Source organism: Uloborus diversus, chromosome 1 (genome assembly GCF_026930045.1).
Source record: "Uloborus diversus isolate 005 chromosome 1, Udiv.v.3.1, whole genome shotgun sequence".
NCBI lineage: Eukaryota > Metazoa > Arthropoda > Arachnida > Araneae > Uloboridae > Uloborus > Uloborus diversus.
Genome location: NC_072731.1, coordinates 187,345,104 through 187,359,711, shown reverse-complemented (window position 1 = coordinate 187,359,711; position 14,608 = coordinate 187,345,104).

Below are 14,608 nucleotides of genomic sequence, written 5' to 3'. Positions count from 1 at the left end.
ATCGAATTTCTGAAAAATCGCTCCAAGGTGCACACCCCCATGCTATAAACTAATTCTGTTTCAAATTTCATGAAAATCGGCTGAACAATCAAGGCGCTATGCGCGTCACAGAGATCCTGACAGAGATCCAGACAGAGAGACTTGCAGCTTTATTGTTAGTAAAGATATGAAATATAATCAAGTAAGGACCTTTAAATGGCAAATGTGGTAAAAAATGTAATAAATCACGGAATTTACAGATGTCTCTGCCAAAGCTAATGTCGAAAAGATGCACAATGGGGGGGTGGAGGGGTGGAATCTAAGAATATTTAGAAGCAGATCAGGAAACAAACACATGTGAAAATCTTAGAGCATGAATTAGTAACTGGAGGGAACAAGACCAATCATTGTCTTAGGAAACTCTGAGGCAAAGATCCCAAGTCAAGTGGTTCAACAAAAGGGAATGGAAAACACTTCTTACGTGAAACAAGGGAAAGAAATTTGATTTCTTCCAGTACTTTATTTTAAAAAGTATTACGTGACTTGATATCCTTGCATCAAGATTTGAAAGCTTCACTCTCCATCTTTTTTTTTTCCCCCACTCAATGGTGAACATTAGATTTGTCTTCACTTAATCTGAACCAAAATAATATCTCATCTCAAGTGATGTAGGTGACTATTTCAAAGACTTCCACACAACTGTTGTATCATTGAAATTCGAGATATTTTTTGAAAACTTTTTGACCATTTAAACTTTTCTACTTTATATACCATAAAAGAAAATGGACAAGAATTTCCCTTGCATTTTCTTTGAAGATCTTTTGCATGTACCTTCAGTTTCATTTATTCTTTAAAATAAGATATAACAGTTTTCAAAACAGATGTTATTAAACTCACGCATCCAATGATCAGTAGAGACACAGAAGAGGTTGCTTTAAAAATTAGATTTGACTGTAATGTGTCTAGCAATAATAATCTTTATTGGTTCAAATTTCATTATTGTATCAATTCATAGCATGTTTCGTTAAAAGTAATTAGTGCCGGTACCTTGTAATAGCATCTCATTAGACATGTAATTATTTCAGAAGCAATTTTTCAACTTTTAATCTATGTGGGTCAAACCTCCTTTGAGGAAGTGTAACTCAGTTTGGACACTTTTGGGAAAGCTACAAATAAAAGAATCAATATCTTAGTTAAAGAAATTATAATAATGTTAAAAGTTGCCAGACATAATAAGGTAGCAAAAAATATCAATTTGAAAATTTGTAAACTGTTGGAAACAATTCGAAAAATGTATCTGCAAAGAGTGGGTCAAACCTGCCTATTATCCCCTCCTAGTAATGGAATGTGGGCAAATTGATACAGCGGGAAAAGTGAAATATTTACTTTGCTTTTAGCGCCACCTATCTGGTAATAGTTAAACCATGCAGTACCAGATGTAGTCTACTCCAATCGTTAAAAAGTAATGCTTGAAGATCAAAGCAAATGTTTTTACGACCAATTTTTAAATGTTGATTCTCGTTTGGAAATATTTTGTAGTAAGTCAAAAATTATTTTAATGTTATAAAATGATAAACTTTGTTATCAGCATTTTAATATTAATTCTGACCTATTAATATTGAATACAGTACTTATTTTTTAATATTAAACTTATTTTCATATTAAATATTTTTCTCGCTTATTCTAGTACATGCGGTACACCGTGGATGCGGTAAAGTGAAATAATTCAATTTGTTTACTTTTTCCACCATTTATCAAATTACTTACATATTCATTTATAAATTAGTTTATTTAATTTTTCTTCATAAAAAAATTCACTTATTTATTCTTTCATTCTCTTATTTCTCATTTTTTCATTTATTTTCTCTCATACACCGATTATCTTATCCATTTATTCGTTTACTGCTTCATATCTATTTATTTCTTCATTTATTCTTTTATAATTCATTCAATCTCAGATATTTTTACGTAAGAAAAAGAAGCTTTTTTATTAGAAAAATAATTTTTCACTGTACCCCGACAAAAAATACATAAATAAGCTAATAAATAAATAAATAAATATGTTGACTTTTTTGAAGGTATAAATTTACAGCCAAAAATTAAAAAAATAATGTTTCAATGCAAATTTTACAATAAAATGCATTGATCTTTCTTGATGAAGTGTAGTTTTCAGAGCAAATTTCCAGTCAATCTATTTGAAAAAAAAAGTTAGCTTAACTATTTCACTTTGCCCCACATTCTTTTACTATATAATGCATTAAACTCTTATGTCCCCGCTAATGTTGCTTTTTCTGTTTTGTTCAAAATTGATCGAAAATATGTTCAAATCAAAAAGTTAAAAATGGACGTAATATATCCTTCTTAAAAGTGATGTTTCAAACGAAAAAAAAAAAAGATTTGTTCAAATTGGTTTAGTCTCCCGAAGTAATTGAACACTTTCCCTTACGTACAATCATATCATATAACTCAAACGTTTTTAATTACAATAAGTAAAAGGATGATTCGAAACATAAGTTAGTTAAAAAATAATTTTCAAAATAAAAATTGAATGAGACAAAAAACAAAAAATCAATATTATTTCCAATTAGTAGTAAAACAGTTCGAGTGCTGACGTTTTTTCCAAAAAAAATCAGACAGATAAAGTGAAAGTTTTTCAGTAAGAACTGGCATGATTTATGTGCTAAGGTAACACAAGGTTACATGTAAGGGAAATTCAAATTTCATGCCCTTAAACAGCAAAGCAGAACACTTATTTTGATAAATGTTTCAGTTTTTGCAAACAGCTTTCAAACTCAATACTGAATAGTTTCTATCTGTTTCCAATTTATAAAATTCAGTTATATCAGTATGGCCTTTTATAGCCCTACTGATGTAACCGAAATCTGAACGGATGTCAATCCATTTGTGTAACTTCTTCGCTTCTTGAAACAATTCGTCTAGTAACATTACATTATTAACCATTTCATTGAAACACTGTACGCTACAAAAACATTTTGGCTTTCAGTATATTCTATTTTATGGAACTGCGTGACTCCGTGAAAAAGGTTAGTAATGTGTTTGGGAAGCAATGCGTGTATTAACAATACATGACTGCCAGCAATATATCAAAAGAAACAATGCGACTATGGATGCTCTTTCATAACTGCATTGTGTGGAAAAATCTTTGTCTCTACGCGTTTCATCTCTGAAAGACTGCGCAAATACTATATTTTCTATTCTATTTGTTTCTCTAAACGGCGATATAAAATAAGCTACATTAGATACCATTGCTTATTATAACTAATTGCTTACCACTGATATTAACAGCCAAAGTGTGCAGGTCGTTCTAATAACGTGTAAACATTCTTGAGCAGTCAAAATCATTCTTAAACCATAAATGTATGGCATATCAATCAATGTATCACTTCAAAAACTAAAATTATCAAAGTGAAAATTAAAAAAAGCGTTAAAAAATTAAATGTGTTACAGAACAAAAATAGTTAAATAAATCATTACTGTATAGCAAAAAAAAAAAAAAAAAAAATGGTGCGTTTCTAAAAAGAAATCTGTCTTTAACAATGACTAATTTAATCCAGCTGTCTCATCCTGCACGTTTGTGTTTGAATTAGGGGGTCATCTCAAAAAAGCAAGAAACTAAAGATTTTGAGATTTATGAATTTAAAAAAGTATGATTTACTTTTTTTTAATCTTAAAAACTCTAAACATACTTAGAATGTTCTCTACAACACGGTGCGCATTTGTTTTTTGTTTTTCTGTTGAAAAAACAATATTTCTTTTATATTCATGTAAACATATTATTTTTCTCCAACGATTCTTCTGGAGCTCTTCTAGGCCATAGAAACGTTTTCAAAATTTATTTTATTATAACTAATTTTGATCATTAACAAAACTCATAAAGGTTTAAAAGACTTGAAAAGAACAACTTTTATGCATTCCTGCCTCCCCCCCCCCTAAAAGAAAAGTGCTTGAGATTTTTTTTTTTTTCTGTGTGTTAGCAGAAAATGTCTTAGTGAAACAGTCATTCTTGCGATTTACAGGTAAATTATTTTAATGAATCATTTCGTTGCATTTTGTAATCGCCTGAATACGGAAAGACGAACTATTGTTGTTTACTCTTTAACATAGCAAATTTTCCACCAAGGGTTATAAAACAAAAAAATTGTACTGAGCCGTTTTTTGAAAACTAATTCTTCGACTAAACAATGTGTTTCTAAAACGTCATCAATTGGAAAAGGTACAAGCTATATATTTGATTACAGAATATATACATTTTTTCAACTTCCATGTGTTTCTTTTATTTTAAAAATATCTTTTTAATTACTTGACAACATTCGGATTCATCAAGTTGGTTAAAAATGGCGAGTTTCGAGAAGTTTCAGTTTGAATGACTCGACGAATAAATGTTTGAATGTTTCGATCTTTTGCTTAGCTACTTATTTTTCCTATTTGCTCTAAAAATCCTAATATTTGTACTTTGATTGATGCTAAATTTCCTGAATAAGTACCTATTTCTTTTGACAGGCATCCAGTTTTGCTTGCACTGCATGAGTTCACTTACATGCGTTTCAAATCAGGCCAAGAGCAACATAAAGTAAAATGTGATTCGATTATTTAGAGTTTCCATACAAAACATGTTTAATCAGAGGAAAATCTATTATGTTCAGCAAAGTAAATTAATTTTTTTTATGTTAATAGTGGTTCTTGGTAAATATAGCATAAAGGCATAAAATGTCCTTGTTGCATTTCATGGTTGCCTTTCAACATTATGGCTGAGTGATTTCGTAACCCAACTATTTCAACTAAGAATCGATAAGACCTTAAGTATCAATGAAATGAACACGCAGTTCTTATTTGAAAAAGGTTAGAATAAACACATTGCTCGCAATATTTATTCAAAATATAGCGATATCAGTTTAAGACTCGTACGATTTTAGTTAAGTAAATTCTCATCAGTTCTTGCTTAACTATTAAGCATATTTTCTTTTCAAATAATATAGGTACTCTGCGATATTATTTCCTCTAAATTAGCTGTCAAATCGGAAGCCTTACGCAGCACACTTATTGTGACAGGTAGAGTTTAATTAACCAGGCTTAGGGTTTCCGACCTCCTTGCTTGTGATCTGACTTTTGACTTACCATGTAGGAGCAAATGGCGAGAATACTTTACTATAATCTTACACAGGACGGTATTAGACACGTTACTGATTCTTCGTTGGATATAATTAGCAGAAACCAAAAATATTTAGTTAATGAAAGCGAAAGTACGTTTTTCAAGTACATTATCATAAATTTATTAAGCAAGAGGAGAAAATATGGTATGGATCTTAAGTTGAACTACACGCTGGCTTTTTAATTGCAATCCAAATCAGTTCCTCCGGTGTAAAGTTTTGCAGAAGAAAAAAAAGAAGAAAAGAAAAAATAAATAAAAGGAAAAGAAAGGTACAAATAATATTTACATTTAAAAATAGGTTAATAACAATGCTGTGAGATAATATTCGCTTATAATCACGCATCACCTAAAAATTGCTTTTTCACACTCAGGAAACGTTTCAATTAAAGACCCTCTGGTTGGCCAATACTTTGCTTTAACTTGCTAATGCTATGAACAAAAGCATCCGTACTATGATCGGTTTTCTCTTAAACTTTTTTCATGGAAATAAAAGTAAAAGCATGTACATGTAAAACTATCTAAAAATTGGGCGTGGAATAACCAGTATATCACTTAAAACGCGTCTTATAAGTGGTGAATAAATTTGAACTTTTTTGCGTAACAAAATAATTTTAGAAAATGAACTATTTCCGTAGATGAACTAATTTCTTTAAAGTGCATCTTTTACTCACTTTCATACCTGAAAACCTTTTATTATTAATCTCCTTCAGTCTGTAATTCTATCTTTATTTTGTGTGTTGTGCATATTCAATTGTGATTCTTATCCGTGGTTTTGTATTTTTTCCCGCTTTGTTTAGACCGAATGAATCTCAAAAAATAATTGAAATGCTCTATAGCAGAACAAACGAACCGAATGATAAGAAAAGGATGCTCAAATTATTTTCTTCCCTGGAGAAATACGCTTTCGAAAATGTTTAGTTGACCTCTGATGTACTACATATGAAATAATCCACTCACGCTACTTCTAATTAAGCACGTAACTTAAACCCACGTGACTCAGTTCCAAAGTTCTGAACGGTGGAAGAAAAAAACAGTTTTGGCTTAAAAATGCGGAGGTAAAGTTTCTAAAGAATGAAAAAAAATGGGTTTGGGAATTACAGTGTTGCTGGTAAATAACCAGTTCTTTTAACCTTCTAGAAGAGTTACATTTTTACTACGTAAAACAAAAATGAATCGATATGTATTAGCAAAATAAATAGTTCGTTAAATATTCCGTGGACATTAATGGGCACATTTTTTATCATAAAACAAAGCATACAAAACCCGTAAAACTTTATCAATATATTGGCTCGAAGATTTGACTTTGAAACAATACATTTCAACAAATATATTTTTGACTAACATAATATGCAAATATTATACAGAATAACATTTATAAGTAGTGCATATTTGGTGGTTGTAATAATGCTACTTGTGATTCTAGAGTAAAATTAAGGTTAACCTCGACAATAAGATGAAAATACCTTTAGGTAAGAAGACCACGACCACTCAATAAGGAGTTACATCGGCTAACTCAAATAAAATTTCCTTTTGCAATGCATCCATTGTGTATTTCCCATTCTTAAAGTCATATTTTTTTGGAAGAGAGTACAGGATCTTGTGTCGAGTATTGTAAATTTTATGTACTGGGACACTGTTACCGCGCGCATCACGCTATATATCCACAAAGCGACTGTTAATCCTATAAAACTATTTTCATGCATTGTTTGCTAATCCAACAATGTAATCCCCAACACTGTAGGGAAATGAGGGGTCAAAGTGAAATAGCGGGGTAAAGTGAAATGGTGAAATATTTACTCCGCTTTTAGTGCCACTTACCTAGTAGTATTTTATCCATGTAGTAACATATGATGCAGTGAGAGGCAAAGGGATGTAAGTGGCAAAATTAAAAATTTGGAGATAACCAGCACAAATAAGAGAGGAACCTCTCATCTGTCTTGGGGTAAGAGATAGTACTATTAGCCCTGGTAGGTACTGCTGTATAGCATGATTTAGGATAATAATTCAATGAACCGTACCTAGGGCGTTATCTTTAAAAGTGTTTTGCTCAAAACTTGAAAATGTCGACATACATCCCTTTGCTTCTGACTGCCTCATATGTAGTCTTTTCCAGTCAAGAAAAAATTACCTCCCAAAATCAAAGCATAGGATTAATACCTAAGCAATGTTCAGAAATTGATACTTAGATAACAATATTTTTTTGTCAAATTTTGATATTAGCAAATGATAAAGTTCTTGTTATTAACACTTTAAATATTAATTGGGACCTTCTAATTTTTGGTGCAGTATTTATTTAGTTAATATTTAGTTTTTTTTTTTTTTTTTTTCATTTTTAATATTTTTCACAATTAGTCAAGTGCATGCGGGGAAAGTGGATGGGGTAAAGTGAAATAGTTCATTTCGTTTACTCATTCAGTTATTTACTAAATCACTTACGTATTTATTTATTAACTGATTTATTTTCATCCCTTCATTTAATAATTAACTTATTAATTCATTATTTCAATTATTTTCTTATTCAGTCACTATTTTATTCACTCCTTTACTTTCCCTCGTGTATTAATAAATAAATTAATTAGTTTATTAGTTTATTGTTCCACTATATTTTAATTTATTAAATTATCCTTTTATTTGCTAGTTATTTTGTTCAAAAATATTTTTCCCAATCGAATAGAAACTATTTCATTCGGAAAAAATTTGATTTTTCACTTTGCCCCTTGAAAAAAAAAAGCGAAAAATTTCCACCTTTTTTTCTGAAAGCACAATTTTACTGCCAAAATTTAAAAATAGTATTTCAATGCAAGTTTTATTATAAAATACAGTGTTGTTTCTTTATATACTGTAACTTTCAAAAAAAATTTCCAATTTGTTTATTTTGAAAAAGCTCAATCATCTTAACTGTTTCACTTTGCTCCACATTCCCCCACTGCACGTTAGCAGAGATTGAAATTTCAAAACATTTAATCAAAAGCTGCATAACTTAATGATGCCTGATTTTCTGATATTGGTAAACTTTAGTTACGATAGACGTTATAAAAATGAATTGCTATAACAAAATTGTTTAAATCGCAAAAAAAAAAACAGCTTAAGATTTTGTTTTTAAATGAGAAAAATAAATATGAATGTATGACACATCAGTTGGATGTGACATGAGAGGAATATGTGCACGCACTGAGTTAGAAATTTAATTGCCTGAATGGCTAATTGTCAAAAGTTTGTTTAATGCTACGCACGGGATCAGAAACAATAATAACTACAGGTCACACTATGTAGAAGTTTTAACTTTACCGCACGTCGCGTCGTCAAAATGCTTACTGAAAAACGTATCAGGTGATAATGCTAGAAAACTCTCTCAATTTCTTTGAAGCTTTAGTTACAGTAGATGCTTTAAAAGTTGAATTTTACGACAATTCTATAGAGAAAATTGCATTTGAGAGTCTCAAACAAGAAAAATATAACTGTTGACAAAATTTGGAAAACATAAAAAGCATACTCAAAACAGAAATCTTACTCGATCGTATGAAATTCCAATATCTATTTTCTGCCATTCCTTCAAGATTGTTCTCTTATTTCTCGGATAGATATTTTTTGTCTTTTTTGCAATTTTTAGTTTTCTTTTAGAGTCACATAAGGCATTGTATTTCCTAGTTTTAGACAAAGCAAAATATTTCTGAGATTTTTGGTATTATTTATGTATTAGTTTAAGAGTAAAAGTGGTCTATGCACGCTTCCAGGTTTTCGGCAAGTTAGCGTTCCACGCCTTAAAATGACTTAAAAATACCGTTAAAACCGTTTGCTCCCGTTTATTAGTACAAAGCTAGTTATTTTTAAATTAGTTTATTTCTTGCATGTTGTGTCAATTAGAGTTGAGTGATATATCGATATACCGTAATATATTTAGATATATATTTACTACCGTGGTAACGATAGTTAGATTTCACTCTGTCTGAGACATTGTTGGACCGAACTTAATTACTAAATAATTGAAAAAAATGACTTAAAAATCCATTTTCTTTAATATTTTTGTGTGCTTAAGGAGTGTATCATACCTGTCGCGACTCCTATGGGTTTCCCGGAGTTTTATAAATTTATGTTTTTTCTTTTTTTTTTTTTAGATTGCGAGAAAAATTTTCGGCCTTCTTCGTGTTTTGTAGAAAAAAAAGGGTTTTCCATCCTCTAAGAGCGAGATTTTCTCCCGCAAATTTACCAAACACCTTCCCCCTCCCCCCCCCCCGCAAAAAAAGCGATCCCTATCAAAGAGACTAAAATAATTTTACATCACTTCTCTAAAACCAATGGTATAGTTAGGGCTGAGACCCCTCCCACCCCCAAAATGAGCTCCTTTTAGTTAGCAATTATTATTGGAATAAATTGCTGAAACATCAACTCATCGAGATGGCCAACGAGCTATTATCTACTACAGATACTTTACTAAGGAAAAATGCATTGAAGTTATATCATTTGTACTACTTCCCCCCCCCCCTCCCGGAAATATGTTAAAAAATCGATATATCAAAAATATTGATATCTGGAGAGCGATATATGGTGGTATTAAGATTCTGATATATGTCCAGCCCTAGTATCAGTGCCCATGTTCTTGTTGTATGTTTTAACAATTGCGTATTGGGGAAGATATTTATAAACTTTCATAAATAGTTAGTAAGCAGATATGTTGTTAATATTTGTTGTGAAACGTCTTTGAGATCGCATTCATTTTATTATCACCAAATAAACGCACCAAATAAAGGCTACATATCATCTTTTCCAAAATGGGTCAAACTAGTACAGCTTACAAATCATAGAAGCATTAAAATACACAGTGACATTTTTGCCACACAGTCGATAAGCAAGAAAAAAATGTATTACTGTCACCAAAGAATAATGTGTACGTGCTTCGATTGTCTTCAACTCTACTTGAGAGGTATCCATGATCAATCATAATTATGTAACGGATTTTTGAGAATTTCATGACGACTTTGACAGTAAAATGAAATACGATAGCTATTGTTCTGATTATGATTAAAACGATAATTTGCTTCTGACAACAGACGATACGTTTGGCATTTAAACTGACATTTATGACTCTCAAACTAAGTCTTCTTTGACTGTTCTTAAGGTTTGCACTTAATATTGATACTACTAATATCTTTCGTTTTTTTTATTCGAATATGATCAATTGAAAAATTGGCTGAAACTAATAAAAAATTAATACGGCTTGATATTCTATACATCAATTAACCAAGCAACATTGGTTGATGCGACTTAATTTATTTATAATTGACTTCTTGTTTCTGCCAGCTAGGGTAGTGCATAAGAATTGTACGCAATGTATAGGTGGACTGATTAATCGGTCCATCCCTAATTTTAACATTGTTGCACCGGTAGATACATTGCACCAGTGGCGCACCCACGGGGGGAGCTAAGGGGCTTAAGCCCCTCCCAGAAACATAAAGACGAACCCCCTTGACCAAAGAGAGCTTAAAATTTCATTTTTTGGCCTTGAGTTTTCGAAAATTTCTGGGAGAGAGCACTTAATCTCCAATTCCCATCATAATTTCTCCAAAGAAAACTTTAATTTTTTTCAAAGTCTTTAAATTCGAAAAATTTTCGAGGGACAGCTAACCTCTCCTTCTCTTCTAATTGGTACTAATATAAGCTTAAAGTGAGTTTTGGGAACTTTGAAAACAAAGTATTTCCAGCACGGAACTTCTGCATTTGTGTTTCATCTCCAAAAGATAGCTACAATTTTTTTTTTAATCGGAGAACTCCCGAATCTTCCACCCTGTACCCCTTTGCACACCAAAAAAATTTCCATAGTGTTTTTAGATCCTCTACGTCGAACCGTTTTTTAGGAGAATCCTTGAAATCACCAAACATAGCATTACAAATGCATTTTTTGAGCTTCAATTTCGAAGCATCACTGAGAGTACCCCCCCCCCCCCATCAATCTCCTAATATCTCAGCAAATAATCTATATTTGCGTTTCTATAACTTCAATATCAAAACATTTCTGGGCAGAGCCCCGGAATTCTGATCCTCTTCTCCTAATACCATCAAAGATAGCCAAAAATGCGTTTTTAAGACAAATTTCAAAAAAAAAATCGTTTTAGAGCCCCCTAATCCCACTTTCACGTCACCACAATTGCATAAATCTTCAATTTTTAAATAATTTTCGGAATTTAGAAATTTCAATTTAACATTGTTCTCCAGAGGGAAAGTCTCTTCTTCTTCCCTTAACACCCCTAAAATGTCATTTTTAAGGCTTCACTTCCGAAATTTTTCGTGGCAGTTCTCACGAAACGCCCACCTCCGTCTATTCTCTGAAGTCACTAAAAACTACCTGAAATAAGGCTTTTTTCGGGACTTTTAATGTTTTGTAGACTTGTAACCTTTATTTCGGGGGAGAGCCGTTTGAAGCTTCATTGATCTTGCCTTTGACTTCACTAATCGGAGCTCCTCGCGGAACTTCTAGCCCCTCCCAGGAAACAATCCTGGGTGCTCCCCTGCATTGCACAACTCACAAAAATGCGAATTTGGTTTCAACTTGAACTAAAGTCTTGGGGAAAATGCCGCAAATTCTTAACAATTAGAAGGCAGTAAAATTTAGTTTCGTTAGTGGCAAATATATATATTTTTACTCAACAATTAGCATAGGCTCTTTTGGACTAAAAATCTCTTAAAGACATATAAAACATTAAACAACTTTTTTGCAAATTTATTTATCAAAAGCTTTGTTTCAAGGTGCACTTTTTCCGTAAAAACTGCATCTGAATACCATATGTCACGTTTCGAGCCCTTTCCGTTTTTCCTTGAAGCGCGCTATACAAACACGTACAAACATCTGATTTTGCTATGCATATATAGGACTATATATGCATTAGGGTGGACTTTCGTTATAGGGCATTTTTTGAAAGTTAAAATTTCATTGCTCCAACCATCTTATCTTGTTCCAACGAACAAAAAAGCAGGCTGTGAAAAATTTCCCTTCATTTGGACAATTTCTAGGGGTGCCTCAAATGCCTTGAAGCTCACTCAGTCCTAAAAATAGTCTTTTTTTAGTTATATTTTCTTTAATAATGCAACAATTTCTAGAAAGTTAATACACTTTATTATGACAAATAACTTTTATACTCATAACATAGTGTGAATCTAAACATAGTGGGAACAAGCGAATGTTGAATATTATTATTATTTTTTTCATTTGTGAGGATCTAGTATGAGTAGGGCAATTTTTGGGGTCTTTAGCAACAATGTGTAAAACAAATTTTTTCTCATGTCAGTCATCATTCTTTCAACCGTGGCTGGAATATATATCATCAAATAAGGATCGAGCCATAGTTTCGGTAGCCAAATATCAAACATGGTTTGATCAGTTTTGGACAGCAACTTTACTGATTTCTAGACCAATATCCTAAGAATTGATCAGTTGACGCATAAATAGAAAATCTCGATATGGAGCTTTAACAGCTCCTGGTAGAAAAACCAGTCTTGAACGTAGACTCGAGCAAAATAAATAATAATAATAATAAACCACAAAGGCGCACACACAAACAATCTTCTTAAAGAGTCCACTTCCGTTTAAAAAAGTGAAACTGACCCCATAATAGCCAAATCTTGAGTATAATAATAGCCTTTGACATCCATCTAGCATTACCTAAAGCTCCTGACTTAAAATAATATCCCATTCTTTGGAATGCAGAAGAGAAATATTATACAGTGGCTCCCAAAAGTCTTCGTACACCTACGACTTTCAACGAAATAGGCCCCAAATCATTGGTTAGAATTAATATTTCGGAATAGGTATTTAATTATAAGATCTATGATCAATTTTTAACAAAACTGCATGAAAAGTATTTAAAAAATATTAAAACTTAATTTTTTAAAAATCAAAAACCGAAAAGTGCCGGAAATTTTATCTCACAAAAGTCTTCGTACACTTTATAAAATGTCTATATATTATTGACTAATCTAGCTTTTGATTAAGTTATTAATTAGTAGAATATCATACAGTATTCATAACACCTTTTAAACATCTGGGAATAGATTTCATTCTTTTTCTTTCTTTTTTTAGCGTAATTTCTGAGTAAGTGTTATACCACACTTCGAGTATTACTATTTCTAGCTCTATTTTCGTTTTAAAGCCCTATTTTCGTAATCTAGCCTCCAGATATCTCTAAATACGTTACATTAAGTTACAATCTGGAGATTGAGGGGGTATTTTTTAAATTTTAGGACAATTTTCGAGGCACTAGACGCAAACGTTGAAAACCGTGTGCTTCTTATCGTTATCTTGATAAAAAAAACAAAGTTGTTTTCAATAACCAAATTTTGGCTAAGAGTTCAAAATTGGTTTTTAAAATATTTAAAGGAACAGCATGATTCATTATTTCATCAAAAAATTACAAACTACCAAGTCCTGATGCTGATATGCACCCTCACACTAAAACACCTTCACCTTCCTGATTAACTGATCCAACTAAGTTCTTAAGATTAAGTTCCTAATTTTTTCTTCTACTTACAGTTATACAATAATTTAACCAAAAATGTTAAATTAATTTTTATCTGTAAGTAAGACATGATTCTAAACTGTTTCTAGCTTATTTATCATTGATTTGGGACGAAAAGCGTAAGCTTTCTGTTTTTCGCACGACCAAGAAAATTTCTGCGGGAAGAGGTCCCATTTAATCCAGCTAATCAAAGAACTTGGCGAACAATTTTAGGTGAAAAGTAAATGTAAAATGTTTCAATTTACGCTGCAGAAACTTTTACAGTACTAAAATGTGTATTTTTCATAAATTTTTTAACTTTAAATCTACGATCACGTTTTGTCAACTTTGCCCGTTGATCTTTTCTTACCTTGTTTTCGGTCCGATTCCTTGCTATAAAGCATTTTATCAAGCACTTTACTATCCAAACAAATAAATTAACTAATTTAGAGACATTTCAAACCAATTTACCACTACTGTGGGAAAAAAATTCAAATTTTGAATGGCGTTTGCGGTTTTTTACGAATATCAGCCATTTTACAGTAATAAGCAATATATTATGGAACAAATAAACCAAAAATTAAAACCAAATGACTTATAAGGGTCAACACAATGCAAAAATATTAATAAAACGGCATATGATAATTTTAATCATGAATTTATTCGAAAATATTTAAGTGTACGATGATTTTTGTGGCGTGTTATTTCTCTGTCTCTTCGTTTTCTGACCCATTTCATAAAGAAGATCCGTCAATATTTTGAAAAAAACCAATGGGTTATATTTAGAATGACATAGGAATGATGTGAAAAAATATTGGACTTTATATTCGAATTCAGCTTTGAGTTATTTTGGTTTTACTAAAAAATTTCCAAGTGTACGAACACTTTTGGGAGCCACTGTAGTTAATTATAGCAAATCTCGGTAATTATCGGGTTGTTTTAGAATAGAAAGGTGTTTATCATAAAATCAGAG